The sequence below is a fragment of the Malaclemys terrapin genome, chromosome 4, assembly GCF_027887155.1.
Source record: "Malaclemys terrapin pileata isolate rMalTer1 chromosome 4, rMalTer1.hap1, whole genome shotgun sequence".
Lineage (NCBI taxonomy): Eukaryota > Metazoa > Chordata > Testudines > Emydidae > Malaclemys > Malaclemys terrapin.
Genome location: NC_071508.1, coordinates 111,487,145 through 111,501,642, shown reverse-complemented (window position 1 = coordinate 111,501,642; position 14,498 = coordinate 111,487,145). Strand labels below are relative to the sequence as shown.

The window sequence follows — 14,498 nt, the reverse complement described above, 5'->3', positions numbered from 1 at the left end:
AAAGTTAAGTCGACCCAGCTTCATCGCTCAGCATGTGAAAAACTCACATCTCTGAGCAACAGAGTTAAGCTGACCTAACCCCCGGTGTAGACAGTGCTAGATCAATGAAAGAATTTTTCTGTCAACCTAGCTACCACCTCTCGTGGAGATGGATTAACTAAAAAATGGGATTCTGCTGCTGTAGTGAATGGTTACAGTGAAGCACTATAGCAGCACAGCTGCAGCCTTCCTAGTGAAGACATACCCTAAGAAAGGTGGGGGTAAAAGGGAAGCACACAGAGCCCAAGGATCAGGGGAAAGAGGGAAGTTCCTGAAATACAAGGGAATGGGCAGGTCACACAGGGAGCCTTTGGCTGGGGAATGGGGGAATGCAATGAACCCCTGGTATGTGTTCAATGAACTCTGCCTAAAGAAGCAACAAAGTGTGCCACCCTTCAGTTTTATTAAATGGTCATTCCCCCTCTTATTTTTCATAAGTGAAAGCTTCTTTCACAGAGGCTGAAGGATACCAGTGTCTACTGAAGAGAATTCTCACAGAGCTGCCCTCTTTCAAAATGGCTGCCATCTCCCATTGTTCTCAGTGTGACTGCCCTCAGTTGGTGGCCATTTTGAGAAGAGTCTCATGGTCAATGGGACGGAGTATTGACACTAAATAAAAACTATATGGTTGTGATTAAGGCATTTTAGTGTTTGTGGACACAGATTTAGTTTAAACTAATTTATTAAAAACAGATTTTTTTTTCATTTTTTTGATGCTCATGGTGTCATTCCAGGGCAGAGTTAAAGTTCCTGCTGAAGGATAAACATTTAGTTATAAAGAATAGCAAGGGGCGAAGTTACCATTAATAATAAAAAGTTTAGATTTAATCCATGTAGAAGATTCCAGTTAGCTTTAGCTACAGAGGAAGTTGGAAGAGCCTGTAGTAAGGCAGAGTTAAGACTGGTTGGATATCCTCACTGTATATTTCCATATTTTAACATGACTGAATTTCATACATTTAACCCTGACTATGGATTTCCCTGGGTTAACACATTTGGGATCATTACAACATCTTGAATGTATTTTACCCTAAATGATGGATATGTACTCTCTGCCTTACTTCCATTTTAACAGTTTCTGTCTAGGAATATACCTCAAATGTTCGTTGGTTATGACATTCTCAGCTTTGCCATCTTAACCATCTTGGACAGAGTTCATTCTTTCCTCCAACCCCTTGATCATTTCTGTAGCTTGTGTCCAAGTAGAACTAGGTATCTCATTACCAGAGTGATAACAGTAGTATTATCAGGATGGTGGCCCTAGAGCAGGGGCGGGCAAACTTTTTGGCCTGAGAGCCGTATCGGGTTTCAGAAATTGTATGGAGGGCTGGTTAGGGGAAGCTGTGCCTCCCCAAACAGGCAGGCGTGGCCCAGCCCCCGCCCCCTATCCAACCCCCCCTGCTTCTCACCCCTGACGGCCCCCCAGGAATCCTGCCCCATCCAACCCCCCTTGTTCCCTAATGGCCCCCCTGGACCCCTGCCCCATCCAACCACCCCTTCTCCCTGACTGCCCCCAGATTCCTGGCCCCTAACTTTCCCCTGCCCCTAACTGCCCCCCACTGCCCCATCCAACACCCCCTATCCTTCCTGACTGCCCCCGGAACCCCTGCCACCGTTCAACACCCCTGTAACCTGCCCTCTGACCGTCCCAACCCTTAACCACCCCCCGAACTCCCCTGCCCCCTTACCATGCTGCCTGGAGCACCGGTGGCTGGCAGCGCGGCTGCACCATGACAGGCAGCCGTGCCGCCCGGCTGGAGCCAGCCATGCACTGCACATCACAGAGCACCATGTCAGGCCGGGCTCTGCAACTGCGCTGCCCCAGGAGCTCGAATCAGAGATTCGCGGGAAGTCTAAGACTAAGCAGCAGGGGCGGGCCGGCCGGCAGCATGAGGTAAGCTGGGGTGGGGGCGGGAGAAGGGCTCCGGGGAGGCGCGGCCCGTTCCCGCAGGCCCCAGCACGGCCCCCGTGGCCCGGCTCCGGCCCCCCCCCCGGCGGCTCGGGGCCCCCCCCCCCGGCGGCGCGGCTCGGCTCGGGGCCCCCCCCCCGGCGGCGCGGCTCGGCTCAGGTCCTGGGGGCGGGGCTTGCAGCAAGCCCCGCCCCCAGGAATCGGGCCCCGCTCTTGCTAAAGCCGGCCCTGCTCGCCGCCACACCACCCAGAGCTTTGCGCCGGTGGCGCAGTGAGCTGAGGCTGGGGGGGGAGGGGAAACAGCAGGGGAGGGGCTGGGGGCTAGCCTCCCGGGGCAGGAGCTCAGGGACCAGGGAGAACGGTCCCACGGGCCACATGTGGCCCGTGGGCCATAGTTTGCCCACCTCTGCCCTAGAGTCAGAGTATAACTATTCTCCCTTCTCTGGCTGTGATGCCTCTGTGCATGAAGCCCATTCAAAACATCTCACTGACCATTTTTGTAGCCACATCACTGTAAAAAAAAACCTCACTCATGAGTGTATCCAGAACCTGAGGCATCACATAAGTAGCACAGAGAAATCAGAAAATCAAGACAATTATATGGGGAAAAGAGGCGAGAAATAGGACAGTAATACAAATGGGAATGGGGGTACAAATGTAGTGTGCTGGCAACTAGGCCATCCCATGACTTGTAAATAGAGACAAACCAATTTTTGAAAAAAACACTGCTCTATTTTTCCCCAGGGACTTGAAACTGCCACCTGCCACGGAGGAGAGTAATTCAGTTCCCACACTGCCCACAATCAGCTATGTGATACTAACCACTGCTGGTCACAGAGATTACTGCATTCTCACTACTTCCAACCCCAAGCATTTTTATCTCCCACTCTTGCAACTTCTCTCTTCCCTAGAGAGCTTCACCATTTACTGGATAGCCCCAGTTCCAGATTCCAAGCACAATTTTGTGATAGAAAACTTACATTCTAGTAGTGTCTTTCACTCAGAGGGATCTCAAAGTGCACTACAACTCTGTACATACAAAAAATCTCTCTCCACCACTGAAATGCAGACACGTTGAGGATAGAATGTGGTGGCAGTTTAACAGCACATAGCAGCACTGCACAACAGTAGGTGAAATCAATCTATTCACCTGAAAATGAAGGAGGATTTAAATAGAATGCAATTTCCCTGGCTGGAATATGGCCAGGACACAAAGGTCATTATACCGACTTTTGTACTAAGTGACCTGAGTTCACAAATGAAAGATCCAAGGTATAGATTCATAGATAAGACCAGAAGAGATCATTGTGATCTAGTCTGAACTCCTGTATAACAGACCATAAAACTTCTCCAAAAATAATTCTTAGATCATACCTTTTAGAAGTATATTTAGAAAACCAATTTTGATTTAAAAATTGCTAGTGATGGAGAATCAACCATGATATTGGGTAAATTGTTCCAATTGCTAGTTACCATCAATATTAAACATTTACGCCTTCTTTCCTGTCTAAATTTGTCTAGTTTCAGCTTCCATGTTATACCTTTCTCTGCTACACTGAAGAGCCTAATATCAAATATTTCTTCCCCATGTAGATACTTACAGAGCATAATCAAGTCACCCCTTAACCTTCTCTTTGTTAAGCTAAACAGAATGAGCTACCTGAGTCATCGACTAAGGCATGTTTTCTAATCCTTTAGATCATTCTTGTAGCTCTTCTGACTTATCAACATTGTTCTTGAATTGTGGATGCCTGAACTAGACACAGTACTCCAGGAGCGGTAGCACGAGTGCCAAATACAGAGATAAAATTACCTCCACTCTGATTTGAGATTCCCCTATTTGTGCATGTCGGATTGCACTGGCCCTTTTGGCCAAAGTGTTGCACTGGGAGCTCACAGTTAGCTGATTCACCACCACAACACTCAGATCTTTTTCCGAGAGTCACTGCTTCCCAGGATAGTGTCTCCTCCATCTTGTAAGTATGGCCTACATTCTTTGTTCCTAGATATATACATTTCTATTTAGCTATATTAAAAGGTATATTGTTTGCTCATACCCAGTTTATCAAGCGACCCAGATTGCTCTGTATTAGTGACCCGTCCTCTGCATTATTTACCCCTCTCCCAATTTTGGGGTCATCTGAAAACTTTCAGTGATGATTTTATGTTTTCTTCCAAGTCATTGATAAAAAATGTTAAATACTGTAGGGCCAAGAACAGATCCCTGCGGGACCCCTTTAGAAACACATCCATCTGATAACTCCCCATTTATAATTACATCGAGACCGACCAGCTAGCTTTTAATCCATTTAATCTGTGTCATGTAGATTCTCTCTCTCTCTCTCTCTGGTGTTCTAATCAAACGGTCTTGCAATATCATGCCAAATGCCATACAGAAGTTTAAAAGTATATTAGATCAACACTGTTTACTTTGATCAAACTTGTAATCTCATAAAAACATACCTCAAGCTAGTTTGATAGGACCTATTTTCCATAAACCCATATTGATTGGTATTATATTACCCTCCTTTAATTCTTTATTAAAAGGATCCCCATATTTGCTGCACCATTATCTTGTCCAGGATCAATATCAGACTGACAGGCTTATAATTAGTCAAGTCACTCTGTTAACCCTTTTGAAATATTGGCACAACATTAACTTTCTTTGTCTTCTGGAACTTCAAGTCTTATTTAAAATCAGCATTAATGCTCCAGTGAGCTCCTCAACCAACTCTTATAAAACTCTTGGATGCAAGTTATCTGGACATGCTTATTTAAAAATGTCTAACTTCAGTAGCTGCTGCTTAACAGCCTCCTAAGGGACTAGTGGAATAGAGTGTTATGACCTTATGACATGACTATATCTATTTTTCCCCCAAATTCACAATAGAAATTTCTAGGGCATTCATCAACAGTCTCTAAAAGCAAGAAAGGTGACAAAGCAAAGAGACATTAACTCCAATAGCACAGCACTCCTTCGTACCACACTGGTGCATTGAGTTTAGTACTGACTCGGGAGGAAAAGCATCCTCCAAAAATCATCAACACTATTCCATGCAGAGCCATGAGTTTTCAAGAGAGGTCATTCATCCAATAGGAATCTGGGGTCAACTGTACTTGTGAAATGTGACAGAATCACAGCCTGAAATAGCATGGCTGTAAAATCCCCTTCCCATACTTAGTGCTACCCACTGCTTGTATCAGAGACAGAGAAACACAAAGTCATAGTTCCCAATAACTTACTCCCATTTCCAGGGCTTGTCGCTGTGCAGCCCTAACCCCCACTCCTGCAGATATCAGTCCAAAACCCTGTCCTTCCAAGGAATCCTATCCCTTAGCATATTTTTTTTTTTTTTTTTTTTAAGAGGACAGTAAGTGAGTGAAGTTAATGGAACCCATTACCCAAATGTACAAGAGACTATTTATACTAGCCTACCCCCGCCCTCAACAGAACTAGTACATCCCACCCTAAAATACAATTAAGGGATGGGAAAGGTCCAGCTGAAGCAGACTATGTACATAGGTGCAGTTTGACTACTAGCAGCAAACACCAAAGCTTATGAAACAGACATGGCAGCCGCCAAGCTGGAGGTGCTCCCTGACAGCTTCCTCTTCTCCCATACCAGCTTCCCTTTTCTCAGCATGAGAATAGCCAGGGACTACATACACTCCAACTCTGAACCCAAACTCTGTAAGTGAAGGGTGATGCTCAGACATTCCACAGCCTTGTCATGCCTGCTTGCAATCTCAGCCTGAATGTTACACATCTGGCTTAGCTGTGAGCAGAGACCTTGCCGTTCCCCATTCAGGTCACTAGAATCCCACCATAGAGCCCAACTTTAGTCTTATCTAACCAGGCCACATGTCTCCCTCCCCTCTGGCTGCATCCTCTGTTGGATCCTAGTGGGGAAGCAGCAGCAGCAAGTTTGGTGGTGTGGCCAGCCAACCCACCTGCTGCCAGGTATAGAAAGTGAGGGGCTCAGAACTCGTTACAAATTCCCCAATCAGACCCCAAAGAGACCCTCTAATCTCCAGCCAGCCCAGAGACCTGTAAACCTTCAAACTCCCAATTCACCAGAGATGCTCCAACCAGACCCTACTCTCCCATCCAAGAAACCCTGCCAGACACCAAACCTCTGCTCTTGAAAAAGACTTCATCTACCAGCACCCAAACAGACCTCATTTCCTCCCCCACCCCAGGACCCACCACCTATCCCAGGCATCACAGCACCCGTCACCCCCTAGTCACTCCCAGAAGAGCACCCAGCCACCTTAGCACCTCTAGCTCAAGCACCCCCAGAATCCACCTGCACTTTCCAACTGCCTATACCAGCACTCCCAAACATCCACCTATCTCCCTACCTGCCTTAGCCTCATAGCTTTCAGGTTTTATACAGGTCCAGGTCTTATACCCCCCACTGCTTAGGGAAGGGTATATTAACCATAAGGTCAAGTTTATGGTCATATGTAAACTTGATGACTATGGGGTAATTAATCAGGACACTAAGGAGAGTCTGGGAGAGATGGAGGAGAGGCCAAAAGGCCTGTTAACTATACTGCTTCCCCCACGTCTGCTAATTCCTCTTACTGCATGGGTGCTATAGAAAAGCACAAGAGACAACTGAGCAATGTTCTTTCCTTGACTGTACACAAAAGCCATCTAAAACAGGGGTTCTCAACCTCTCTTTCTGAGCTCCCACTCCCAATTATGCTACAAAAACTCCATGGCCCAGCTGTGCCACAACTGTTTTTCTGCATATAAAAGCCAGGACCAGCATTAGAGGGTAGCAAGGAGGGCAACTGCCCGGGGCCCCCACCACAGCTTTGCAGGGCCCCCTAAGTTGCTCAGGTTTCAGCTTCAGCCCCAAGTCAGAGTGGCAGGGCTTGGAGCCCCAGGCTTTGGCTTTCTGCCCTGTGCCCCAGCAAGACTAATGCTGGCCCTGCTTGGGGGACCCCGTGAAACCTGCTTGCAACCCCCCCAGAGGGCACTGGACTCCTGGTTGAGAACCATTGATCTAAACCAACTCTCTGAATCTAAGTATCCCTACCTCTAATTCTGGACTCTCCCTCTTTACCCTTCACAGCTGCTCTTGGCTCCAGTGGACTGTCAAGGGCTCCCTGCTTAGGGCACTAAGACTAAACGGAAAGCCATTTGCACCTTCCCTAGTCTTTGCTCTTTCAAGACTTGCTGTTTAAGGCAAATGTCTCAACTAGGGTTGCCAACTTCCTAATCGCACAAAACAGAATATCCTTACCCCACCCTTTCCCCCACTCATTCAATTCCCCGCTCCCTCCATCGCTTGCTCTCCCCAACCTTCACTCACTTTCACTAGGCTGGGGCAGGGGATTGGGGTGCAGGAGGGGGATCAGGGCTCTGGCTGGGGGTGTGGGCTCTGGGATGAGGCTGGGGGCGAGGGGTTTGGGGATTGGGAGAGGGCTCAGGGCTGGGGCAGGGGGTTGGGGTGCAGGAGGGGTTGTGGAGTGCAGGCTCAGCCGGGTGGCACTTACCTCAGGCAGCTCCCAGTCAGCAGCACAGCGAGGCTAAGGCAGGCTCCCTGCCTGCCCTGGCTTCGCATTGCTCCTGGAAGTGGTCAGCATGTCCAACTCCTAGGTGCAGGAGCCAGAGGACTCTGCGCGTTGCCCGTCCCCCACCGGCACCAGCCCTGAAGCTCCCATTGGCCATGGTTCCTGGCCAATGGGAGCTGCGGAGCCAGTGCTCGGTTGAAAACTGGACGCCTGGGAACTCTTGGCTTAAATCAGTTGCCATAAGCTGCTGCTAAACTAGGACAGACAGATGGACATCAACATGATGCCCCGAGAAAGCTGCTCCATAGGCTAGAACTGGTGGAAAGGGGTTACAGATATTTCCACCCTTCTACAATACAAAGGCTGCAGCCCCAAAGTGCAGCTAGGAATCTTTCCCCTACAGAATGGGAGCACAACAGTGGTCCTGGGTCTTGCCTCTGTTCCAGCTCATGCTCCTCAATCACACACCACAGTTCCCCTGCCTGTGATATCAATTATCTCCACAGCAGAACAAGTAGTGGAGCAGTACACCAGGTAGGAGCAGCAGTAGAAGTTGAGCTGTTAACCCGATTAGCACATTGGTGCTGGTAACACTGTATGGTGGAGCTCCTATGCCCAAAGCCAGATGAATCTATTCAAATGCTCTAGTGCTAAAGAGCAATAGGAAAAGCCACAGTGCAAGAAATGCAAAAACTGGGGCAGAACTTTGAGAGACCAACAGGTGCAGGAAATAGGGTCTCTTGTGAAAAGATGCAGGAACAAGCTAATACATGGGTTTCAAACCCACATTCTACCATTAAGAGTATTTTGCAGCTTTGCTGGGTTGTGGGTATAATGAACATCTGCAGTGAAGAGAAGCTAACCTAAGACTAGTCCAGCTCCTTTTCTGACAATTCAACACAAGAAGCCTGCTGGAAAGGGAATAGGGTAATGCAATCTTAATCAATTTCCTTCTGCAGCCTCTTCCATGCATAAGGCATCTGCTGCTGCCCAAGAGGAACCCAAAAAGGTGGGGTAGGAGGAAGGGAGAATGATGCAAGAAGAAAGGGGGGGAGGAAAAAAAAAAAACACACAGTAGAGTAAGCAAAAGGAGAGAAAACAGAGCAGAGTCCAATGGGTACAGCAAGACAGTCTGATAGCTCCTTTCCTTTAAGGTTCTCCAAGTGCCAAAGGCAGAAGGAGACAAAAGAAGAAACCAAGGTCACACAGTTAGACTTAGTGGGACCCCTCAGGCTCCTTACTGCCCAATAGTGAAATGCTAAAGGAACAATCACACAGTAACTGCATATGCTATAGTAAGAGCCATTTTCTGCTCTCATTCTTTGACAAAATTTCTCCTGAGCTTCAGCAGAGCTGCTACTGTTGTCTGTGGGAATATGCAGCTCTAACTGTGGAGTCCCAGCCCATGGTCACCTATTAAGAACCAAACCCTATCATCACAGTGCCTCTCTAATTCCCATGGGAGCTGTATGGATGTAGCCAAGGGCATCATCTGGCCTGGATTCAAGAACATTTGGCTTCCCTACCCAAACACCACATAGATAGTATGGAACTAGGCCTCATCTCCTCTTTATTTACATAAGGGGGAAACTCAGGCAAAATTGGGGAAGTGAGCTGCCCAAGAGACACAGCAAATGGCTAAACTGGCAGTAGAATCCAAGCCACCTGACTCAAAATACTATGCTTTACCACAAGACCATCCTTCCTCTCTATAAGCTCAAAACCCCAGTCTAATGTAAGAGAAGTGATGAGCCAGTGGTGATAATCCTAGCTTGACCCCCAGGTGGATGTGCTTGTCCATGGCCACTATGCTGGATGGTGTCAAGTATCAGGGGGTAGCCGTGTTAGTCTGTATCTACAAAAACAACAAGGAGTCTGGTGGCACCTTAAAGACTAACAGATTTATTTGGGCATAGGCTTTCGTGGGTAAAAACCTCACTTCTTCGGCTGCATCCTGAAGAAGTGAGGTTTTTACCCAAGAAAGCCTATGCCCAAATAAATCTGTTAGTCTTTAAGGTGCCACCAGACTCCTTGTTGTTTATGCTGGATGGAGGTGCCTGTGAAAGGATCATGAGAATGATCCCCTGCCCTCCATTGCAGGAATTCATTATGCTCCCCAAACAGCCAGGGCCTGCTAGGCAGGGGTTACTAGGAGTGGGGGGGACTGGGCTGCTGCAGCAGACTCTGGCCACAGCACATCCTGTGAGGTAATGTGAATTCCTTGGCTCGCAGAGAGCACCTGAATTCTTTGGAAACCACAGGAATCCAGCAGAGAAAAGGTAAATATCCCAGCGGAGCCAGTGCTAATTAGCAAGCAGGGCTACTGAAGGAGGGGGCACTGCAGACTGGAGTTCAGTGAGCTCAGATGGCAGGAAGGCAGCCCACTGTCAGACATTATGAGGCTCAGCTGCCAGCTCAGGCATTACTGGAACTCTCGTGTCATTCTAAAGTACACATTCACCTCCCCCTCAGCTACTGCTCCTTCAGCCCTTCACAAGCACATTTGGTTTTCAGCTCAATTTGTTGCTTTACAAAAAAATTTCTCCATTTCAGTGAAAGTCAGGCTACAAAGTTCCTGCTGGGCTGGAACCCTTCCAGTGGTTCAGGACCAGAAATGGAGCTGACTAAACAGAAAATTCAGGTAGTAAAGACCAAGTGTAAAACAAAACTGAAGAGAAAAGACATTTTTCTAGAATATCAAAAACAACCATTGTGCATGAACACCCCCTGATGGTCACAGCAGCAAGGCACACATTTCCCAAAGCCACCATGCAGGATGGGGCACACACACAAAGGGGAAGTCCCTGAAAAAGATTCAGGCTCATTTCCATTTCATAATAAGCTAAACAGAGGGAAAAAACTGGGAGGGACAGAATGAAACTTCCCCACTTTGCAGGATATGGGCAGTAGAAACCATTCAATCCTTAACTGTGACCCTCCCCCCTTGCATTCCAAGCACAAGGCTCTCTGAAGGGGGATCAGAAACAGAAAACAAAACACAAAAATTAAAACTACCAGCCAATTTCACAGCAGGTCAGAGGAGACCTCTACCTGCTAGTACATGGCTATGCAGTCCCATGAGATATAAGGAGGCATTCAAAATCAGTTTGATGCCTCTTTGAATACCCGCCCCCCATGGGTTATCTTTTTGGTCTTATCTAGACTAAGATTGAAAAGTGTGTATTTGAATAAGTTAGCTAACATAATTCAGAAGTCTGCAGCAGACCTAGGCTCCCCCTAAGCTTTAATTATCCAAGATTGGAAGTTTTTCTAGAAGATATGCTCTAGCTCAGAGGTGGACAAAGTACGGCCCGTGGGCCACATCCGGCCCGCAGGACCGTCCTGCCCGGCCCCTGAGCTCCCAGCCGGGGAGGCTCGCCCCCAGCCCGTCCCCTGCTGTTCCCCCTCCCCTGCAGCCTCACTTAACTGCACCGCCGGCTGCACAGCTGCCCCTACTCCTCCTGTGTCCTCCGCCCATGTTCACAGGGCCACATTCTGAAAGGGGCTGGGGCCAGGCAGGGGGTCCCAGGAGGAGGTGGTCAGGGGACAAGGAGCGGGGCGGATTGGATGGGTCAGGGGTTCTGAGGGGGTAACCAGGGGGGCGGGAAGTGGGAGGGGGCAGAAGGCAGGCTGTTTGGGGAGGCACAGACTTCACTAGCTGGCCCTCCATACCGTTTCGCAACCCCGATGGGGCCCCCGGCCAAAAAGTTCGCCCACCCCTGCTCTAGCTCATCCAGAAGTCATAATCTTGATGCAGAAATCACTGGGTGAAATTCTATGCCAATGTTATGTAGAAGATTAGACTAGATCATAATGATCCCTTCTGGTCTTAAATCTTAATCCTGACCAGTTTAGCACATATTAAAAGCAATGTGCTTTGACTACATTAGGTTTTTTAAATGTATTAGCTAATATGTTCTAATGATACACCTTTCAATCAAATCTGGACAAGGTCCTAAAGGACAGCATATCATATCCCTGTCTGTCTCACACTAGAGAAGCCCTGTTCTTGTTTCAGGCACCAACAGATAACTGAAAGATCATCACCAATTCAAAATGAAGGGACACAGGACTGAAATAGTGGACTACTATGGATTAGGAACATTGACAGAGTTGGGAGCTGGGCAAGACCAGAATAGCAGGGGGTACTACAAGGCAAGATAAGATGCAGTGACAGAGCTGTTTGACGCTGTTAGTCCTGGTGCTGCTCTGAAAGTTGGACTCTCAGCTTCGATGGCCTAAGGTTACACCCCACAAAAACTTCCTCTGAGGAAAGAGCAAACCACAATAGAGCCTGCTCTTGTGTCTGGCACCTCAGTTCAGGGCATCCTGAATTCTGCCCAACACACACTTCTCAAAGTAAGAAAACAGGACTTCAACAGTGCAAATGGAACAGCTGCATTCAGAACTTCTGAGAAGGTTCAAAAGCCTGAATAACCCAAAAGGCTTCATCATTGGATCTCTGCTTCATCACTGCTGCCTGAAGGAGCTTTCCTATGCCCCACCTCCTGCCATTCCACATAGATGGGAACACACAACAATGCATCAGAGCCTAAACCTATTTCCTCTGTTCCAGAACCTCACTTCCAAACCCAGATCACCTCATGTCAAGTCAGGGTGTACCCTGGAAGCCAGACGCAGGGAGGTTTCTACTCAGGCAAACAGGCATCAGCTGATGCATGCTATTTAGTCCCTCCTCACGTCAAGAAAAATCATCATGTCCTATGATCTATGGGGCCTCCACATGTTCTATTATCAGTACCTCTTCTCTGCCAAGAGGCATCAGCTCTACTGAATGACCAAGGCACCAGCCACTGGGGCTCCCTGAGGCATGGCATGAGCTGCACACTAGCTTTCAGTGGGATACAGCAGAAGCTGGCAAGGGAGCAAATACAGGTAAATACAAAAGTCACATTTTGGAGACTAGCCAGGTTTTGGGAATACAAGTGCAGAATACAGGTGCAATGTCAGTACTCCGATCAGCAAGGGAGGTCCCTAAACCTGGCCTCCACATGCACAAAGCCCTCACCCCCACTACATCTATGCCATGTCCACTGTGCCACTCTATGCTTTCACCACATATCACTCCCCAGACCTCCCAGGAGCCCTGCCACCCCCCGTTTCCACCCCTAAACACTGCAGCTTCTACAATGGGGGAGGAAAACCAGCCTCCATTCATTGCCACAAGTGTTGAACCCTTCTCCTTCACAGTCTGAGGCACCAATAGTCTGTAAGCCCTTAAATGGGTCTCTCTAGGCATTTATACGACACCAGAGAGACAAACAAGAACCTGGAGCTACAGGATCCTCTGTGTCCAGGCACACAAATCCAGGGCAAGGGGGAAAAACATCACAAGACACTGAAAACAAAGGTTGCTAGTGCCACCTGGAGGCCACATCTAACCAGGGGTCGGCAACCTTTCAGGAGTGGTGTGCCAAGTCTTCATTTATTCACTCTAAGATTTTGCGTGCCAGTAATACATTTTAATGTTTTTAGAAGGTCTCTTTCTATAAGTCTATAATATATAACTAAACTATTGTTGTATGTAAAGTAAATAAGGTTTTTAAAATGTTTAAGAAGCTTCATTTAAAATTAAATTAAAATGCAGAGCTCCCCAGACCGGAGGCCAGGACCCGGGCAGTGCGAGTGCCACTAAAAATCAGCTCGTGTGCCACCTTTGGCACGTGTGCCATAGGTTGCCTACCCCTGATCTAATCTCTCACATTCCCCGACCCTTAACCCCCATTATGTGACTGACACTGTTTCTGCTCCATCCAATGGCTAGATATATCCTGGGGGGATTGCCATCACCTGCTCCACCTACTCACCAGCCCTGGAGATTTGTGGGGGGAGGAGGAGGTTGAAGATTCATTGAGGAAGCTGATAGGAGTAGGCTTATTCTTGTGATTTAAAAGAACTGCACATAAGCCCCACTGTCAGCTATCAACTGTGGGGCAGCAGCAGAGCTATGGGTCACTACCAGGGGTCGGGCTAATTCCCTGACCTCAGGCGACACTCCTAGGGATGTGCTTCTGATTTGACCTTTGGCACCAGTTCCGTAATCATGCATCAGGTATCCTATAGCTGATGGAACTACACCTCTACCTCGATATAACGCTGTCCTCGGGAGCCAAAAAAAAAAATCTTACCGCGTTATAGGTGAAACTGCGTTATATCGAACTTGCTTTGAATCCACCGGAGTGCGGAGCCCCGCCCCCCCCCCGCACTGCTTTACTGCATTATAACTGAATTCGTGTTATATTGGGTCGCATTATATCAGGGTAGAGGTGTATATGTTTACAAGAGACCTGGCCTTTGAGAGTAGCATGCAGACCCTCCACAATGACCGACACCAGACAGATTGGCCTCCACTTACATTAGCCCCTTCTAAAAAAGAATACGAGGTGTGGCTGTGGGGGCAGAGAAAGTACAGTTGCTTACCCTACAGTAGCTAGTTTAAGATGTGCTGTCTGCACAGATTCCACTCCTGGTGCCCATGCACCACATGTGCTCTAGTCAGATTTTTTTTTTGGCCAGTGGTGTCCATCTGGTGGTCATGCCTGTGCTAGTGCAACCTCCCCATCTCGGGACACAAATGGCTGAATGGACCCAACTGCCTCAATTCTTCACCAATATATTGAGGATAGAACTCCCCATTAGCAGATGAGGGCGAGCTGAGAAATCTGTATGGACAACACATCTCAAAGAGCCACAGTTGCTGTGCGATAAGTAGCCCTTCTTTGAGCAATTGCCAACAGATTCCACTCATGGTGATTAACAAGCAACTGTCTATTTGCTTAGAGGCGGGTAGGAGTCCTGCTTGAATAGTGACTGCAAGACAATCCTACCAAAATTGGCATTCAGTCTGGAGACCCATACTAGATCAGGTATGGGAATATTACTCAAACAAGCAATTTAAGCTGCCTGAGCCCTAGTGGAAAGAGCTCTGATATAGCCTGGCTAACCCACATCAAGTTCTTACACTGCAAGACCCACTTGGATGACCTCTGAGTAGATAAAGGTC

The 14,498-nt window shown here is 48.0% G+C and overlaps 1 protein-coding gene across 3 annotated transcripts in view; it reads right to left on the bottom strand.

The window, feature by feature from the left end:
- TTLL5 (tubulin tyrosine ligase like 5) overlaps positions 1-14,498 on the bottom strand; it is a 207,869-nt gene that overhangs the window by 169,151 nt on the left and 24,220 nt on the right. The window lies entirely within an intron of this gene.